The following is an 18,061-nucleotide window of genomic DNA, read 5'->3' as shown; positions in this document are numbered from 1 at the left end:
CCTTACAGTCTGAAAAGGAATAAAACAGTTCTCTACTGTACTTAATTCTAATGCTGCCAAACTGTTTTTGTTCAGTCGTATTAACAAAGGTGAAGCCTACCAACGGAACCTGTCAGATGGCAATTTGATTGGTCTGTCCCCCACATTTATTTCTGTGGCTGGTGTGTGTGTTGCATTTTTCTTTTAGGTTGGGATTTATTCTGAACCTTTTCTTCTCATTCCATCACTGTTCTGCTCATTTCTTCTTCCCTTTGCTGCTTCCTGGAGATGCTACCCTAGTCTATTATCACTTGATTCACCTTCTTTTATTCCTTATCACTGTTCTAACCATCTTGTTCATCTGTTTGCACAGCTGTGGAAGCCCATATGGCATATGGAGTATGTTTCTTGCCTGCATGTGTCCTGGCTCTGGAAGTTGTAATACTTGATAGGGCCTTGTAGGTATCACAAAGCAGTGGTGGTTTGTCTACTCTGATCTTTTTCTTGACAGATAAGAATTAGTTCTTTGATGTGTATTGTGGTAAAATACCCCACAGGCTGAAGAGTTTCTCTCTGCTGCCCCAGGAGTTCTTTAATTTTGGTATATCTTAAAGCACTATTTTAAATAGAACATAAAGGACTTTCCCACTATTGTCCAGTCTACTCCCTGTATCTTCACAGTGATGTGGGATGTTGGCTGTTGCTGTTTCCTCACCCCACGGTCTTTCTTGAGCTGGATGGCTGAGCAATATGAAGGAGATACTGAATGCCCTATAGAGTGTCTGTGTCTGCAGAAAGCCTACGACTTAAACCTTTGTGCTGTGACCAGTTATAGCATTTTCTGAAATAAATTCATGTTAAGCCCTTTAGTTACTTGAACGTGTGAGCTAGTGATATGTGGGGTGGTTAGAGAATGCTTGCAGCTTTTTGGTTCAAGCTGTCAAAGTCTTTTTGCTTTGTATGACTTGATGAGGCCCATTTTAAATTGGAATGTCTGTTACTTCTGATTTTCCAGAACTTGAACATTTTTCTGGAGTTCTGTCCTTTGTTTCAAAAGAAACACCAACTTTACTCTGAGGATTTTTAGTCACCCATAGCTAGTGTGGGAAGTGCTAAAGTGGCTGCCTCCTATAGAAGCTGTATGGCTGCTGGAGTTACTTGCTGCTTTCAGAATTCATTGAGCATTAGCCCAATATAAGCCTTGGAAGACAAACAAAGTTTTGAGTTAAACATTTATGAAGAGAATCTGATTGAAAGTTTAAATGTCTTGCAAAACAGCTCTCAGGTTTTTATTTGACCCAAGTCCATATAATGTCCTAAATTTTGCCATCAGAACTTCCTTCACTAAACTGCACAAATAGATGTTCTTTTATGTATATTGAAAATAAATGCTAATTACACCTTTTACAGTGTGGCAAGAAAAGATAAGTCCTCAAACCTATAAAGTGCTGTACAAATCAGACCCTCTTTATTTAGGTGCAATACCGGGAACCCTCTTGGCAATTCTCATCAGATGGAGATTGTTGCCAAAATACTGCATACTGCCAGTGGGGAAGGCAGAAGTCTGTGTGTGTGATACTTTGCCACTTAATATTAAATTGATTTCAAATGTAGCCATCTATTGCAGCAATCTGATCCTAAGGGAGAAAGGTGAGAGTGACATGGTAGCAAGATGCACCTCTGTGAAAAATGGCTACAGCTTCTTAGGCTCAGACAAGGTATTCGTTCCTGGTTAGCACTGATGTGTTTCATTAAATAGAAGTTTAAAATTTAATCTTTTGCAAACTAGAATTTGATAATGACTATATGTAGAACCACTTTCACCAAACCTTCAAAATCCTTCCTGTCTGTGTGGTACTGGCTTAGAATCATAGAATCAACCAGGTTGGGAGAGACCTCCAAGATGATCCAGTCCAACCTAGCACCCAACCCTGGCCAATCAACTAGACCATGGCACTAAGTGCCTCATCCAGGCTTTTCTTCAACACCTCCAGGGACTCCATCACCTCCCTGGGCAGCCCATTCCAATGCCAGTCACTCTCTCTGGCAACAACTTCCTCCTAACATCCAGCCTAGACCTCCCCCAGCACAACTTGAGACTGTGCCCCCTTGTTCTGTTGCTGGTTGCCTGGCAGAAGAGACCAACTCCCATCTGGCTACAGCCTCCCTTCAGATAGTTGTAGACAGCAATGAGGTCACCCCTCTGCCTTCTCTTCTCCAGGCTTACCATGCCATGGAGAGAGGGTCAGTTATCCAGGTGTAATGCATGAGATGGCACATTTGACTCAATCCCATATCCTCTTAACAGTGCTGCTGTGTGATGCTCTGTTCGTGCAGTGGGTGAGTTGAGGTGATTTCAACAGAAATCCATGTTAGAGACCTTACTAAAAGCAATTTTTATATTGTCCTCTAAGAACTGTCAAAAATGTGGGTGACCAGAAGTCATGCTGGTGTGCCTCTGCAAAGTGGACAGTATGTTTTCTTGTATGATCAGTGCTATCAAAGAGTCTTCTCATTAGGTGTTCTTGTGACAGATGACTTGTCTGTTGTTCAGAGAAAGATAAAGCAAAGCAATTCGTTCTCTACTTTTATCTCTTGCAGATGGCAAGTAGATCTAAGCATGTAAGGCAGTTTATGTTCTCGCCTAGTCTGTCTTCTACTGGAAGAAAGGAAAATGGTAAGATAACTTGTCAATGTCAAGCACTGAGGGCTTCTTTTTCTAGACAAAAGTTGTACTGCAACAGCTCCTTCAGAAGAAATGACACCGGTCTTTGACAAGAGTATTGCCACTTTCCCGTAGCAGCAGACCCAGTATTTTATTGCTTTGCTTCATGAGCTTTTAACTTAATACCAGTGCTTCCTGTACCTACCCTTGACTAGTGCAAAAGTGAGTTGCCATGTATCTTCCACTATCAGTAATGTGGAGTTGGTTTAGCTGAAGAGTTGCTGAGGGCCTTGGTGGCTGCCATAGGAAATTCAGTATAGCTTATTTGTAAGAATGTGAAGCTAAGGAAAATAGTAGGCCTGAATAGGGATGAGTGTCTCTTTGTAGGTTGTAATGACCAATGTTGAAAGTAGTGAATGACTGTTATGGTGGTATTGTGAAATGGCTGGGTTGAATTATTTAGAGGTAGCCACTAGTACTTTGTTTAGCTGGCTTCTCTTGCTTCTGTTTTTGATCCTGGAAAGTGCCTTCTCAACATTAAATATCACATGAATGTTTATTGATACAGTTATATTGCTCAATGTATCTCTTCATACAGTTGGATTCATTTGAAGAAACCTGTGAGTAGGCCAAGTGCCTTACATTAAATGGTCATAGCAAGAAACCTGCTGATCAGAGGAGAAAAGGAAGATGTTATCAGTTGATACTACTGGACAAGTAATGCTGTAGAGACTGTATGTGATTTAGGACTACTATACCGCTATGCATGCATGAGGATAAGTGAGTGCAGCAGCAACAGTTGCCACAGGATTCTGGATCAGAGCTCTGAGGAGGAGACAAGTTGGGTGTTGGCTCTGAAGTTATTACCAGAAGGGAAGCAGCAGCTGAATTTTTCCAACCAAGGCAGTCTTCTTTCAGCCACAACTGTAGAACATAGTCTATTTTGACTTTTTTAGTAGGAATGTAATTCTTGTCGGCCACAAGCCCTGTAGTTCAAAGCAGTATCTTTTGCCAGGAATGCAGGCAATTGTTTAATTTCAAGACAGGCCAAGACCATGTTTTGCTTAACGATAAACTAAAATGTGACTGTTGCTGTGATGAAGAACTTCATTTTTCTTGCAGTGTAGAAAGAAGAAAAACAATTTAGTTGCTGTTGATAAAGCCAATCTGTTTGGTCTTCTTGACTCACACCCTACTACAAACACTTATGTAGGATGCAAATAATAATACAGATTCTATCTCTCACATTGTTAATTTGTTTTAAGTATCTATAAAAAAAAAGTAACCCAACAAATTGAACTGTATGAGTGGGTTTCATTGAGGGAGGAAGGGGACACAAATTCACAGCTTTAAATAAACAGAATATTTGGTTGTTGGCCAAGTCAACATGAATCATTTGGCATGGATCTGTATCCTCGTGAATGAAGTCCATGGCCATAAATGAACTTCCCCGCATTTGTGGGAGGTTGAGAATCAGCATCAGAAGGATTTTTTGTGCCTTGCTAAGAGAATAAAAGCTTTCTGGCAAGGCTTACTTACTGCAGGTGAGTAGGTGCAAGGCTTCTGGAATGGTTTTCATTTATAGATACAGTTGTTCAATTGAAACCGAAAGAAGCAGAAAATAATGTTGTCCTTGAGAAGATAGTATCTGACCATTGTATTTCTAATTTTGCAGTCTTACTCATGATTGTATGTACTGGTTTGGGAGCTACTAGTATGTATAATGTAATGCAGTGCAAGTTCAGGTAGTTGCAAGCTAATGCATTGGGGTTTTGTGTGGTTTTCTTTCCTTCTCTGTTCAGTACTAATCAAATGTCCGCTTTAGTCACTTCAAAAGAGGTTTAGAAAATGTATTAATTTTACATTACATCTGTGCAGAGCAGATTTTGAATCTTGAGGAAATGCTTTAAAAGCCAAGTGGATTTTTGTTTTCTAGTGGATCAACGAATCATAGAATGGCCTAGGTTGGAAGGGACCTCAAGGGTCATCCAACTCCAACCCCCTGCTATAGGCAGGGACACCCTCCACTAGAGCAGGTTGCTCAAGGCCTCATCCAATCTGGCCTTAAACACCTCCAGGGAGGAAGCAGCCACAACCTCTCTGGGCAACCCATTCCAGTGTGTCACCACCCTCACTGTAAAGAACTTCCTCCTAACATCTAGTCTGAATCGTCCCTCTACTAGTTTAAACCCATTACCCCTCGTCCTGTCATTACAAGACCTTGTAAATAGTCCCTCTCCAGCCTTCCTGTAGGCCCCCTTCAGATACTGGAAGGCCACTATAAGGTCTCCTCAAATCCTTCTCTTCTCCAGACTGAAGAGCCCCAGCTCTCATAGCCTGTCTTTAAAGCAGAGCTGCTCCAGCCCTCTGAACATCTTCATGGCCTCCTCTGGACTCGCTCCAACAGTTCCATGTCCCTCTTGTGTTGGGGGCTCCAGAACTGTACACAGTACTCTAGGTGGGATCTGACAATAGCAAAGGGGGAGAATCACCTCCCTTGCCCTGCTGGCCGCACTTCTCTTGATGCAGCCCAGGACACAGTTGGCTGTCTGGGCTGTACATGCACATTGTCAGCTCATGTACTAGAGACAAAAGCATGAGATTTGTGCAGGGTGGAAGAAATTGGCTATTCCAGAAATTTGGAGCCTAAATTTCAGATTATATTTATCAGTGGAAGGGTGGGGAGAGCTTCAATTACAGCTTCCAGTAGAGAAAGTATTGATGATTTTAGATTGAGCTCATCTTTGAGCTTGGTGTTGAGTGCAGTGGACGTGAGTTAGTTTGGGGTTGTGTATAGATTTTTATTGTGCAAGTGACATGGGAGTAGCAGTTGAATAGTTTTAGACTCTTTACATACCTGAGTAAAAGTTAACCAGCAAATTCTCTGAACACCATTCAGTTTGACTTTTGGAATCTGAGTATTTGGCTCAATATATCTTTGTAGGGTAAAGAATGCTACCAAATCTACAAGTATCTTCTATTTCATTATAAACTTAACCTCAGTGTACCAGAGCTTCTCTTTGGCAGTAGTTACTGACTTCCAGTGTCCATAGAAGCTGACAAGGGCATTGCTGGGATCTGTGACTAATTTATTACAATGTCTGTGCAGTTCATGATTGACTGTAAGTTTTGATTATAGCAAGCCAAATTAAAAGTGATGTTTATGCCTGCATTTAAAAATATCCGGTGGATGCCTAATATTCTTACCTGGGGCCATAATTGCAAAATGGAAATGTCGTCTAGAATTGCTTTAGCATATGTAGTAGCTACCTGTGTTTACTTTATTTAGGCACTGAGGACATGGGTTTGCGTGTTTTTAGTTTGTTTGGGATTTTTTTGTGCTTCCTTATTAAGGACACCTTGAATCAAGAAGGGCTTCCTGGTATACGAGGTCAAAATCAGTAAATTCCAGATGAGAAAGAAAGCGTGATAAATTGTCTGCTAGTACCTTCATTCACTACTTTTTCACATGTATTTGTGAGTGTAGAGCAGGAGATGCATAAGCATTGTCAGAAGTACAATATGGAGGGGAAGAGATGATCTAGATTTTTGAGATCATAGAATCATGGAATCAGTCAGGGTTGGAAGGGACCACAAGGATCATCTAGTTCCAACCCACCTGCTGTGGGCAGGGACACCCTACCCTAGAGCAGGCTGGCCAAAACCCCATCCAGCTTGCCTTAAACACCTCCAGGGATGGAGCCTCAACCACCTTCTGGGGCAACCCATTCCAGCCTCTCACCACTCTCATGGTGAAGAACTTCCTCCTCGTGTCCAGCCTGAACCTACCCATCTCCAGCTTTGCTCCATTCCCCCTAGTCCTGTCAGTCCCTGAATGAGATCTGGAATTTAAACCTGGGTCATATGGGAAGGCTTTGCTTTAGATGTTTTGCTTTTACAGACTGCTTTAAAATGTTCTGCCAAATCTGGTTGACATTTCTGTAGACCAAACTTGGGAGTAATGTTTTAATACTTAAAAAATAATTTTGTCAGAAATAGCAAACCTGTTTCTAATTTGACTTCACATGGTAGGTTCTGTGCCTTGGTAATGTCTATCCCACTAGCTTTAATGTTTAATGTTGGTGCTGTTAAGTGAGCACTGGAAGAAACAGCACTGCAACCTGATGTGCTGTCTTCTATCATTTCGAATGTTTTTGGTTTTGTGGGTTTTTTCTCCTTTGAGTGTTGTCACTATGGGAGACATCTTGTCGTTCCGCATTTTGCATTTAGGTTGTCAGCAAGACAATTGTTAGAGTATGGTGGTAAAATAGGAAATGGGATTTCTAACTGTTAAATTGTCAAGAGTTTTGTGTGTACATGCTTATAAAATTGAATGTTTTAAAAACTTTTAAGGGGTTAGCTTGAATGACACAGTCAATATATGACTTTAAGACTTCAGTATAGAATCAGTCAGGGTTGAAAAGGACCACAAGGATCATCTAGTTCCAACTTCCCCTGTCCCCTGCCCAGGGACACCCTACCCTACAGCAGGCTGCCCACAGCCTCATCCAGCCTGGCCTTAAACACCTCCAAGCATGGGGCCTCAACCACCTCCCTGGGCAACCCATTCCAGCCTCTCACTACTCTCATGCTCAACAACGTCCTCCTCACATCCACTCTGAATCTCCCCATCTCCAGCTTTGCTCCATTCCCCCTAGTCCTGTCACTCCCTGAGAGTCTCAAAAATCCCTCCCCAGCTTTTTCCTAGGCCCCCTTCAGATCCTGAAGGCCACAAGAAGGTCACCTGGGAGCCTCCTCTTCTGCAGAGTAAACAGCCCCAACTCTTTCAGTCTGTCCTCACAGCAGAGCTGCTGCAGCCCTCTGAGCATCCTCGTGGGCCTTCTCTGGACACACTCCAGCATCTCCACATCCTTCTTGTAGTGAGGGCTGCAGAACTGCATGCAGTACTCCAGGTGGGGTCTCAGCAGAGTGGAGTAGAGGAGGAGAATCACCTCCCTCGTTCTGCTGGCCACACTTCTCCTGATGCAGCCCAGGCTCTGGTTGGCCCTGCGGGCTGCAAGTGCACACTGCTGCCTCATGTCGAACTTCTCATCCACCAGCACCCTCAAGTCCCTCTCCTCAGGGTTGCTCCCCAGCCAGTCACTGCGCATATGTTTTAAAAGCATATGTTTTAGATAATAGGGAGAGGTTTAAGGCACATTCAAGTTTTACAGGTATTTGTAGTTGTCTTTAGTGAACCTGTAACAATATGTATTGAATGCTGGGATTCAGTATTGATAGTGGTGTTTCTTTTCCGCGATGTTGTAGAAACAAACAAATGAACTTCCTAAACACCAGCCTCCCAAACCTGTAGTAGATGTACATACATTGTATTGTTTTTTTAAGGGAATTGTAGTTTCTCTGTTATTTTTGACTACATGATTCAAGCATTACATTGAAACATTCTTACTTTAGCATAGCTGTTACTAATACTTGGGAAAAGCTGTTTACGTTTCAGTATAGGTTTCTGGTAGTGTGGTGTATACTGTCACAAATGCTACATACGTGTGACCTGTTCTTCCTGCTTGGTTGTAGGTTGATTTAGTACCTGAATTTGAGTGTGAAAGTTTATTTTTAATTTCAAAGCTGCTCTTGGCATTCTAGGTTGAGTATCTGGGAAGCTGTTAGTGGCTAGGTTTTAATGGGATTACTTTGATTGCCAACACTTGCTGTGTAGTCTGGTGTCTTCTGTATCATGGTACTTCCACCTTTCCCAGCATTCTTGTTTGCTGCTGTCCTTCCAGCAAAATCCCTAAGTTGTGGAGCACCAGGCTTTGGTGTATGGATTCATCTGCAGAGGTGAGCACCCCTCACCTAGTACTTTGCAGGTATGCCTTGAATCTGTGTGAATGAAGTAAGCAATTCTGACAGGGCAGGGAGGAGGAGCGGTCTTCTGTCTGCTGTGCCAGTATGCAAAATATTTTTTTGGGAAATATGATGAAATGTATGAAAAATACGTGGGTTCTCCATTTACTTGTAGGCAGGATATTTATGCAGTAAGGAGAACTTACTGCTGTTGAGGCCTAGGCTTTCTAGTAGAGTGCTGTATGTAGGGTATTAACAGTTTTGCTTTGAGACTATAGATACCTTCTTTTAATTACCTGTAGTATATTTGAAAGATCTGTTGTTTTTAATTGTGGCAGAGAGCAAAGGCAAATACTTCCAAAAATTCAGATAATATCTAGGATTTTGTCAGGAAAAATAGTTAATAAAGGGGTGGGGAGTTTGTCTGCAGCTGAAGACAAATAATGAGCTTTCATCTGACACTGAAGAGAGTAGCTGGTACCAAACTCCTGGAGATTTTATTGTGGTTGTTGTTGAAATCCCTTGAATTACTCTGGATGTATCTTATGCTGTTTTACTTCGAGTTCTCATCTGTCTGTAATGATACAAAACCCAGTCATACTTAAAGAACATGCATCAAGTCAGATATTGATTATTTGACCATTGTTTGTTCTTAGAGCTTTCTTTAGTCCTGTTGTATGGAGTTATTTGTGGAATCAGTTGTGCCCTGTTTATTGCTAGTTTCTGTGCTTGTGCAAGAAGCAAGTTGTTAGTCATTATACTTACAAGTACATTAGCACCTGTCTCATTAAGGTAGAAGACCCCAGTGTTTGCCTGTCTCGGAGTTCAGGACTGCACTGGAACTAGTTGGCAAAATTAACTTTTGCCTCCACTTTTTAGTGCCTTGATAATGACTCTGGCACAGCTCAGAAAGCTAAAACATTCAGATGGTATAATTGTTTTAAAGTGTCAGACAAAATGGATTTGGGAATGCTGTGATAAATGACTGCAAGATCATCTCAGTGTTAATAAAACCTGGCTAATATCTGACACAGTCAGAGGTACAAACCTTTGCAATGACTTTAACAGAAATGCAGCAAGTGTATATTCAATACACTGCTTAGATTGTCAGCAATAAAGCTATCCCCGTCTTGGGTAGAAGTGAAGTACCACAGCTTGTTGCCTTTCTTTGTCTCTGTCATCCCTGCCCTGCACCGTCTCAGCTGCTACTAGCCCATGCTGCACCCTAACTTGTTGGCCCTGACACAGGCTCACAGGATGTTAGGGGTTGGAAGGGACCCAAGGACAGCATCGAGTCCAGCGCCCCTGCCAGAGCAGGACCACACAATCTAGCACAGATCAGAGGAACACATCCAAACAGACACCAGTGTCAGCAGCACACATGCTCCCCAGTGCTAGAGGCAGTGCCCCAGGATGTCCCTCTCATGAACTTTATACCCCAGCCCAGGTTGTCTGTGCCCTCTGGGTGATGTTTAGCATGATTTGGGGGGAATATGGAGTAACATAGTCATATGTTTAGCGTGTACTTGGGTTCCCTCACTGATACATTGAGGGATGTCAACTTTAAAATTACAGTTAATTAGGTAAAGGTTTTCTTTTGGGCACCCTGTCCCTCAAGAGCTGCTTTGAAGTTGGGTGTTTGTTATGTGAGCTTTGCTTCATGAGTTTTAGCCAAAACAGGGCTGTCTTATCTTCATAAGACTCTCTCCTTCAGCTTTTTGGCAGGCTAACTTCACAGATCTTCATTTAACATAAACAACTGCTAACAGTAAATGACCTTGGTCTTGAAGAGTGCTGAACCAACTTCCCTTCCTTTCCTGTGGCCAGCTAGGCAGTTTAAAGAACAGAACCCTTTCCCATTTTAAATTGAAACTACAAATTGCTAATGCAGTAATACAAATGTAGTAGAATGTTAGTAAATGATATATGGAAAATATATCTCTTTGTATGTCCTGTGGTAGACTATAAAAGAGATAGCTCCAACTTTCATGCCATTTGAAGAGCTGATTTATAGTGACATTGAAGGTTCAATAATCTGACTTGAGTGTGGGTGCTGTTACAGGAAGTTCAAGAATGTATCTTCTGCAGAGTTCAGTAAGGCAGGGTGGTGTGGTTATCACTTCTGCCATAGCATTAAGGAAAAAAAAAAGCTGAAATCCTGTAGAAGTTATTAAAAAATACTATTTCAGTATAGAGAACTCTTCAGATTCTTACAAAGTAACCCACCTCATGGCTATTCTTTGAAGAAGAAATTTTGTAGTCCATGTGATTGAAGCCTCTTAAAAGAATATCACTCATGGAATGTGCTGGTAAATGGAGTCAACTGTGTGGCATGAAAGTGCTTGCTTAAGCACATCAACCACTAAAAACTTCAAACGTGTACTTTTATGGAATGCTGTTATTTTTTTTCCCCTTCAGTAATTGATTCAAGCATTTTCACTGTTTCTCAGCTTTATGCAGATGGGAGCTCATTGTTCCCCATAAACTGATGTGGGACATGGGCGGAAGGATCCTGTGCCTGAGACTGATGCAGTTTATTGTTAGACAAAGCTACAAAATGTGCCTAAAATCTATATCAAATATGTGTATATATCTCTGTGTATATGTGCATATATCTGTATGCATATCTCCTATCATTAATTGCTGTGGTGTTATTTTTTGGGTGTTTGCTTATGGCTGCTCTTAAAGACAGGAAAGTTAATTAGCAATGCCATGATCTGACCCATTAAGTCTATTCCTACTGATGAAATGTCTTTATATTAACTGTATGCATTTTCATACTGTAAAAACTAATTTTTTTATATCCTGGCAGAAACTCAGGCTTTTATTTTCTGTAGCCATTATGAAGTAAATGTTCCTCTGAAATTAGTTAGCACTCATGATCAAACAAGAAGAATGGGACAAGGCAATTCTGCAGAGTTTTAAGTGTGGTAGTAAGTTTTTTGCATCTGATCTGAGTAAACTTTCTAGACTCCTTTCAGAGGCACTCAAAGAACTTAAGAACATGATTCAAAACGATCTTGACAAAGCAGCGGTACCTAAGTAGAGTGAAATTTAGCAGATGCAAATGTAGTTGGTTAATGTTTAGTTAGACATCACTGTGCTGAAAACAAGGTGGGAAAGAATGGATATGGGAAGAAACCTGCCAGTGAAGAATCTGGAGCTAGATTTTTGCGCCATAGTTGTGAATCAACCGATGTTGCAGAATGAGCAAGATTTGTTGGATGTATTAACAGGAATAAAATAGATGAAGCTGGCCTTGCTTTTTGGGGTAGGAGTAAGTCTAAGTTAAAGTACAGCACCTACTTTTGCTATTATACTGGGAAAAGAATATCTGTAGACAAAGGGGAATGGTCAGAGATCTGGAAAACCTCCAAAAGCTGAAAGCACTTCGGGTAACTTCTAGTAGAGGAGACTGAGGGGAGATTTCTCTTGGTAATGTTCTCTAAATATGTTAAAGGTAGATGGAAAGAAAGAGGATGCTGTCTTCACTGGAGATGAAACAATTTGTGGGTTTATAGTGCAGCAAACATTCTTTAATTACTTGAGCGGTCTTGTTGTTCTTAAAAATTAGTTGGGAAGTTACTAGAAGTCTTAAAAAATGATTGGGAAGTTCTTAAACTTAAATTGATTGGGAAGGCTGTCAGATTCCCAGTAGTTGCTGTTTTTAGAAGTGAAGGTTGCCAGGGAGGTTATATATAGAAATTTTGAGAGGTTTTAATTAAAACAGCCTGTAGTCCCTTAAGGTATTATTACCTGTCATTCTGGTTATTTTTACTTGATCTGGAGATAAATTTCAGTTACCGACATTAATCCTGTTCCTTCTTCCCTTGGGAATAAAGTAGCCTTGTGCTATTGGCAACTTGCTGGAAGTTACTAGAAGTCATTTTCACAGATACTCATCTTAACCTCAGTTTTTAACCCTTAGAGGTTGGACAGACTGAAGGTAACCTCTCCAAGATTATCTGGAAATTAGCATGTGCAATGATTTGCTCTGACTTTAACATGTAGCTCTAATTTTGAAAGAACCATAGAATAGTTTGTGTTGGGACTCTTAAAGGTCATCTTATTCAGTACCCCTGCAATAAGAATGGACATCCCCAATGAGATCAGGATGCTTAGAGCCCTGTTCAACCTGACCTGGAATGCTTCCAAGTATGGGGCATCAACCAACGTATGCCAGGGTCTCACTCACCTCATTGCAAAAAAAAGTTGTTCTTTGTTTCTAGTCTGGAAGCACTTTCTTAGCTTTGAAGTTTAAATGTACTGTATGTGGAAAAGCTTGGTATGATTGGGACTCTATATTTTTAGTTGTAAGTTTAAATCAGCTATACATTTTATTTTTCTTTTGCATAAATGCTGTTCAGATGAAAGCTTGCTTTAGTTTGCTAGTCCTGTAGTGAAGCTGACTACCAGACTTTCTGTGAGAGATCTCTAAAGCTTACTTTATGTGAAAAAAAAAATAGTTTTTCTTCTTTTTTTTTCATTCTGTGGTTCTTAACTTCTTCACAGGAATGTAGCACAAGTAAAGAACTGTTCAGAGCTACAAGAATAGACCAGGACTATATTACTGTAGCTGTGTAAGTACTAAGCTTATGGTACGGGGCTGTCTGCCCAAAAGAACTTACAGTGCATATGTATAGCACGTGAAAAATATTAATCTCTTAACGCGTAACTACCTCTATACAGTATAGTAATTTTAGATTTTATGTAATGAATTGCAAAGTGTCTGAAGATTGTGTATAGAAACATAATGTTTAATAGAATGAGCCAAGAAAACAAGCTAAGTTTGTGGTGGTGTTCATCTATGGAGTGTAGATAGGTATAGACTTTTAATTTTATTAGTGCTGTTTCAAAGGTTGAAGATTTGATGTGAACCTTGAACAGAAAAGTGTTGTCTTTTGTCACATAATTCTCTAACGTTTTTATGGCTTTTAATTGATTTATACATTTGTTTTTGACATGAGAGGTGTGTGAAACTTAAGACATTAGAACAAGACTTACATCATTTGGTGCAGAAACTTTGACTAGAACTAAACAAATTCTGCTTTTTCTGTACCTCTGAAGGCTACAGTTTTTAATGTACATGTGTGGTTACTTGGCAGGGTAGAATCCTGAAATTCTGTTAATATAAAGTCTTCTAAAATTGTGACTTGATTCTGTAAAAATCTGCTGATACCTTGCTCCTGTATTCTAAGTGATTTTGAATATGCAAAAATAGATGTCAAATTTGTATTTTATTTTTTTCCTTCTAATCTCTTTAAAGGGGAAGAAAGAAATGATAGCCCTGAAACCATATGCCAGAGCCCTTCTAAGCTGTAGTAGTAGTTCAGAATGCCTTTTATTTGTTTTCCTGTTTAAATATGTATCATAAAAAATAGAAATCACTACCCATAAGAGGCTCTTGATGGAGACTTCTGTACTTCATTTCCATGTGGTGTTTTGCTTAAGGTGGTGCCTAGTGCTTGCACTGACTTCGACATGAATGGGCTGCTCAGGGTGGTGGTGGAGTCGCCAACCCTGGAGGCGTTCAGGAAAAGGCTGGATAAAGCACTTAGTGCTGTGGTCTAGTTGATTGGAGCTGGGTGCTAGGTTGGACTGGATGATTCTGGAGATCTCTTCCATCCTGGTTGATTGCCTGATTCTATGACACAGTTCATCTTTTAGGTGGCTTAGATTGTCAGGGTGAACAGTTTTCATTTGCAGCTGTCATCATCTGAGTGATGGAAGAGTTTAGAAATTAAATGTTGAGAACTTGTTCCTTTTCCCTTTTGATAGCTGTGAGAGACTGGGGCAATTCTGTTGCCATTCTTCAGCTTCAATGCTGTGATAAGTCAACAGAATAACCTGACATCAGTAATGGATACTGGGAAGGAAGTACACTAGAGTGTAGTCTTTCTGACTAACTGAAATAACTCAGGGTGAGTTTTCTGAAAACAAACAAAACCCGCTCTCTTTCCTAAGCTTGTTCAGGGTGTGTTAATTAGATGAGAACAGTTGGAATGTTAACTAAAATGATAAGTTAATGCTGTTATTTTAAAAATAACTTTCTTATGGGGAACAAACTGGAGAGATGTAGCCATCCCTTCTGTATTTGTCAAAATATTATTAACTTCTCTTCAAATATAAAGACATTTCTGGTTTAAATAGTTGCATCTTATTTTCCTTGCTCCTTTTATCTTTGGTATAGTCAGTATGCATTTGAAATCACAGCTTTTGAACAGAATTATCTCTGGAAGTGTTTATGCCAGAATTTTAAATGATGTACTCTTTGTTTTATTTTGGGTGGGTTTTTTTTTTTTGTTTGTTTGTTTGATTTTTTTTTTCCCCCTAGCTTTTAGTTTTATGCAATTATGTGTTACAAATAAACATCTTTGAGTGAAAAGAACAAGGGGATAGCAAACTTGAAAATTTGGTCTACTTTAAAGAATATAGAAAGGCAGCTTTGGGTTAGAGAGGAAAAAAAAAGCAATGACAGTTTTAAGTCCCAGATCCTACTAGTGACTTCAGTATGCTTTTTAAAATGTTTTGGAAGTGTTTTGGCTTTCAGTTCTTCTCGGAGATGGTGGTAGAAGCACATGCAAATGGATGTAAGCATTCAAATCTGGGCTACACAGCATTTTCAGATTCCTGGATCTGGATGGGAAGTTTTTAATTAAGCATGCAATAATGTTGTGTGAGGTACTCAACATCACCACCTGGTTATGGAGAAGAGCAACAGTTGCCTTGGCTGAGCGAAGGAGAAATACTTCATCGTCACTGTGAAGAGAATGTGAAGTCCAAAACCGTTCAAAAAAAATCTGAGAAACAGTAGTAAAATTTATACTCTTCTTATCTTGATGCATCTTGCTTTTTCTGTTCTTAAACACTCTTTAGTGTGGGAGAAGTTCTTGCTTTCATTAACATGAAAGTACAATAAAGTGTGACTACTTCAGTGACCCTGAGTACAGGTGTCTTAGAAACAGTATGCTGTAATGCAGAGAGCTTGTATGTTGGAGAGCTATGTGCAAAGACTGTCATTTGGAAATGTGCATGGACAAGGCTTTGCATGGATGTTGATATGACTTGGGCATCTGAACAATACAGCTATTAGTGTGGCAAGCAATTCTGGGTAGCATATTCCAGAGGAGGCAGGGAAATTGAGTAGAGTCATAGTTGTTGCTGCTACATGCGAAATACTCTGCTCAAGTCTGAACACTTGGGCTTCATGAAAGAGAAAATCTGAAGCACAAATCAGGTTATCAAGGGAAAGGTGAAGCAGGAAATGAAATTCATGATATTTGTCCTAACTTTAACAAACTAGATTGTGTGTTTTGTATGTGTGGTGGGTTTTTTCCCCTCTGTAAATACTTTAATGGCAGAGTGAGTCACCATTAGTTTAATTATTGCTTGTACTTCCCTCAAGTACAATGCTTCTGTAAAACCACAGACTTACTTTAAAAATGGATGGTTTTTTGTCTTAAAAAATCTCAACTTTCTGTGCTACCCACCCAAAGAAGAAAATATTTTTTAGAAAAATTTTCCTCAAATAAAGGCAAGCACCTTTAAGACTTATACCTTGATTGAACACATGCACAGGGCTATACTGTATGATTTCCTTCAGTATAAAGAAATTTGGCTTGGGGATCTAAGAGATCCTTTTTGGTTTTCTGCCTATTAGAAGATATGTACAAGAAACTGAAACTGGGGAGCTTTCATGGTTTAAAATACTACCAACAAAACTGTCAAAATAGCAACTTCAGCCACGAGGGAGATGTTCTGGCATATGTAGAGAAGTACTTTCTTGTGGCTTGAAGAGAAGCCTTAGTTGCTCTTGTTAAAGAGCAGTCATGTGCCTTCATCCTGCCCACTGAAGTGTTTGGAATAAAGCTAAAATGAATACATACAGCCATAGTAATTTAGTTGTCATGAATGCATGTGGAATGTTTCTTTGTGGCTCGTAGTAAGTAGAACAGCCATGTAGCTTTATCAGATGTTGAAGCGTCTTGACTTGCATTGGGTTTAGGAACTTCTTATTCTGGCAGACTTGTTTTCCAGTTTCTCTCCTCTTTTGTTTTTTCCCTGACTGTTTTCCTTGGGGAGAGGTAAAAGAAACTCTACCCTGAATTGAATTTGTCCAGTTTAATTTTTCTGTCATTCTTTGAGGCATTGATTTCTTTTGCTGCCTCTAGAGTATTGGGAATGCTCACAGACTACTCAAGGAATCTCCATTCTCATTTAAGTCTGTAACTACCAGTATTCTGGTTGTAATCCAAGTTCAGGAACCATATGAGTAGTATTCGTTGAACTGTGTTTTGCTTGAAGTTTAAATTGCTTTTAGCTGTTGTTTGTGCAGCTTGGTTTGAAGTTAGATTATTTGACGTTTAGAGGGTATGTTTTGTCTGACACAGGAGAATATACTAGCATGTGGAAACAAAGTTGATTTGAAATTACTGTAGAAATATTTCATTGTACCCTAAATTTCAGCATGTGCAGCATTCTTGAGTGGGGTTGCACTGTTTAGAACAGTTTTCTGTAAGCATGACAGCTTGGATATTTGAATATTTCCAGTATCTTCAATTTCTACATAAATATTGTAAAGTGGGGTAATTAGTTGATAGTCACTTAGTTTGGTGTTTTGTGTGGTGGTTTTTTTTTTCCATAGGAAGAAAGTACATGCAAAATGGTCCTCAATGAAAATGTAAGCCTTACAGTGAAGGCACCTAGATAGAACTTGAGTAAGTTTATTTTAAGTGCAATTTAACCTCTGTTTAATTTTATTTAAAATATACTTTCTAATTGCCTCTTTTTAGCTAAAGTGCTACTTAAGATGTGCATAGAAAACTTCTTCAGCTTTTTTTCTCTTATGTTGTTGACATCTCAAAGAATTTGATGGCCAAAAAAGCCTCAGTCCTGAAAACAGAGCTGGTTTTGGTCAGTGTCGCACCCATTTCTACTTACTGTTTTCTAGACCTTGAGCTACTAACAGTAAAATCTTTTTCTTGAACATTTTACTTCAAAACATTAGGCAGAAATCTTGGACAAATTAAGTCAGTCAGTGCTGAATGTGGTTTGACTGTAAAAAATTGTTTTCTAGTGCTTCTGCAAGTGAGGTGGTTCAGCATCATGTGTACCCAAATAAGATCACAAAAGCTTCATTTTTCCAGGGAGTTGATACTAATCAAACAGTAAAACATCAGTACAATTTGTATTCTATTTCCAAGCATAGGCAGCCTTGATGAGCTTTTTGGATCATGACTTTCTAAACTTCTTTTTGTTTGAAGTCCTGTTAGATTTTGATAAAAGGGCATGCGAGTGTCTGCTTATCATGGTTAGTTGCTTTATTTTTAACATACTGTTGTGACATGCCAGACTTTTTAAAAGTGTATTTGTGGTTCTTCTGCATTGAATGTTTTGGCTAAACTCTTGTTTTTCTTTTGATTTTTCTCTGAGTGGCATTTAAGAAATGTCTAAATGCAGCTTTAGTGGAATCATTGTAGGATTATGTTTTTCTTCACTCCTGCTATGTTCCTTCACTGTAGCGTCCCTGGACAGTTGAGCTTCATGTGTTAACCAATGTGGTGACAGTGTTTCTCTAACAGAGGCATGCCTCTGATACTGCAGGATGCTACC

At 39.7% G+C, this 18,061-nt stretch overlaps 1 protein-coding gene across 2 annotated transcripts in view; it reads left to right on the top strand.

Moving 5' to 3' along the window:
• GSK3B (glycogen synthase kinase 3 beta) overlaps positions 1 to 18,061 on the top strand; it is a 180,520-nt gene that overhangs the window by 4,503 nt on the left and 157,956 nt on the right. The window lies entirely within an intron of this gene.

This window comes from Pogoniulus pusillus, chromosome 5 (assembly GCF_015220805.1).
Source record: "Pogoniulus pusillus isolate bPogPus1 chromosome 5, bPogPus1.pri, whole genome shotgun sequence".
Classification (NCBI taxonomy): Eukaryota; Metazoa; Chordata; class Aves; order Piciformes; family Lybiidae; genus Pogoniulus; species Pogoniulus pusillus.
Note: the sequence above shows the minus strand (reverse complement) of the source record. Positions and strands in the feature narration are given on the sequence as shown.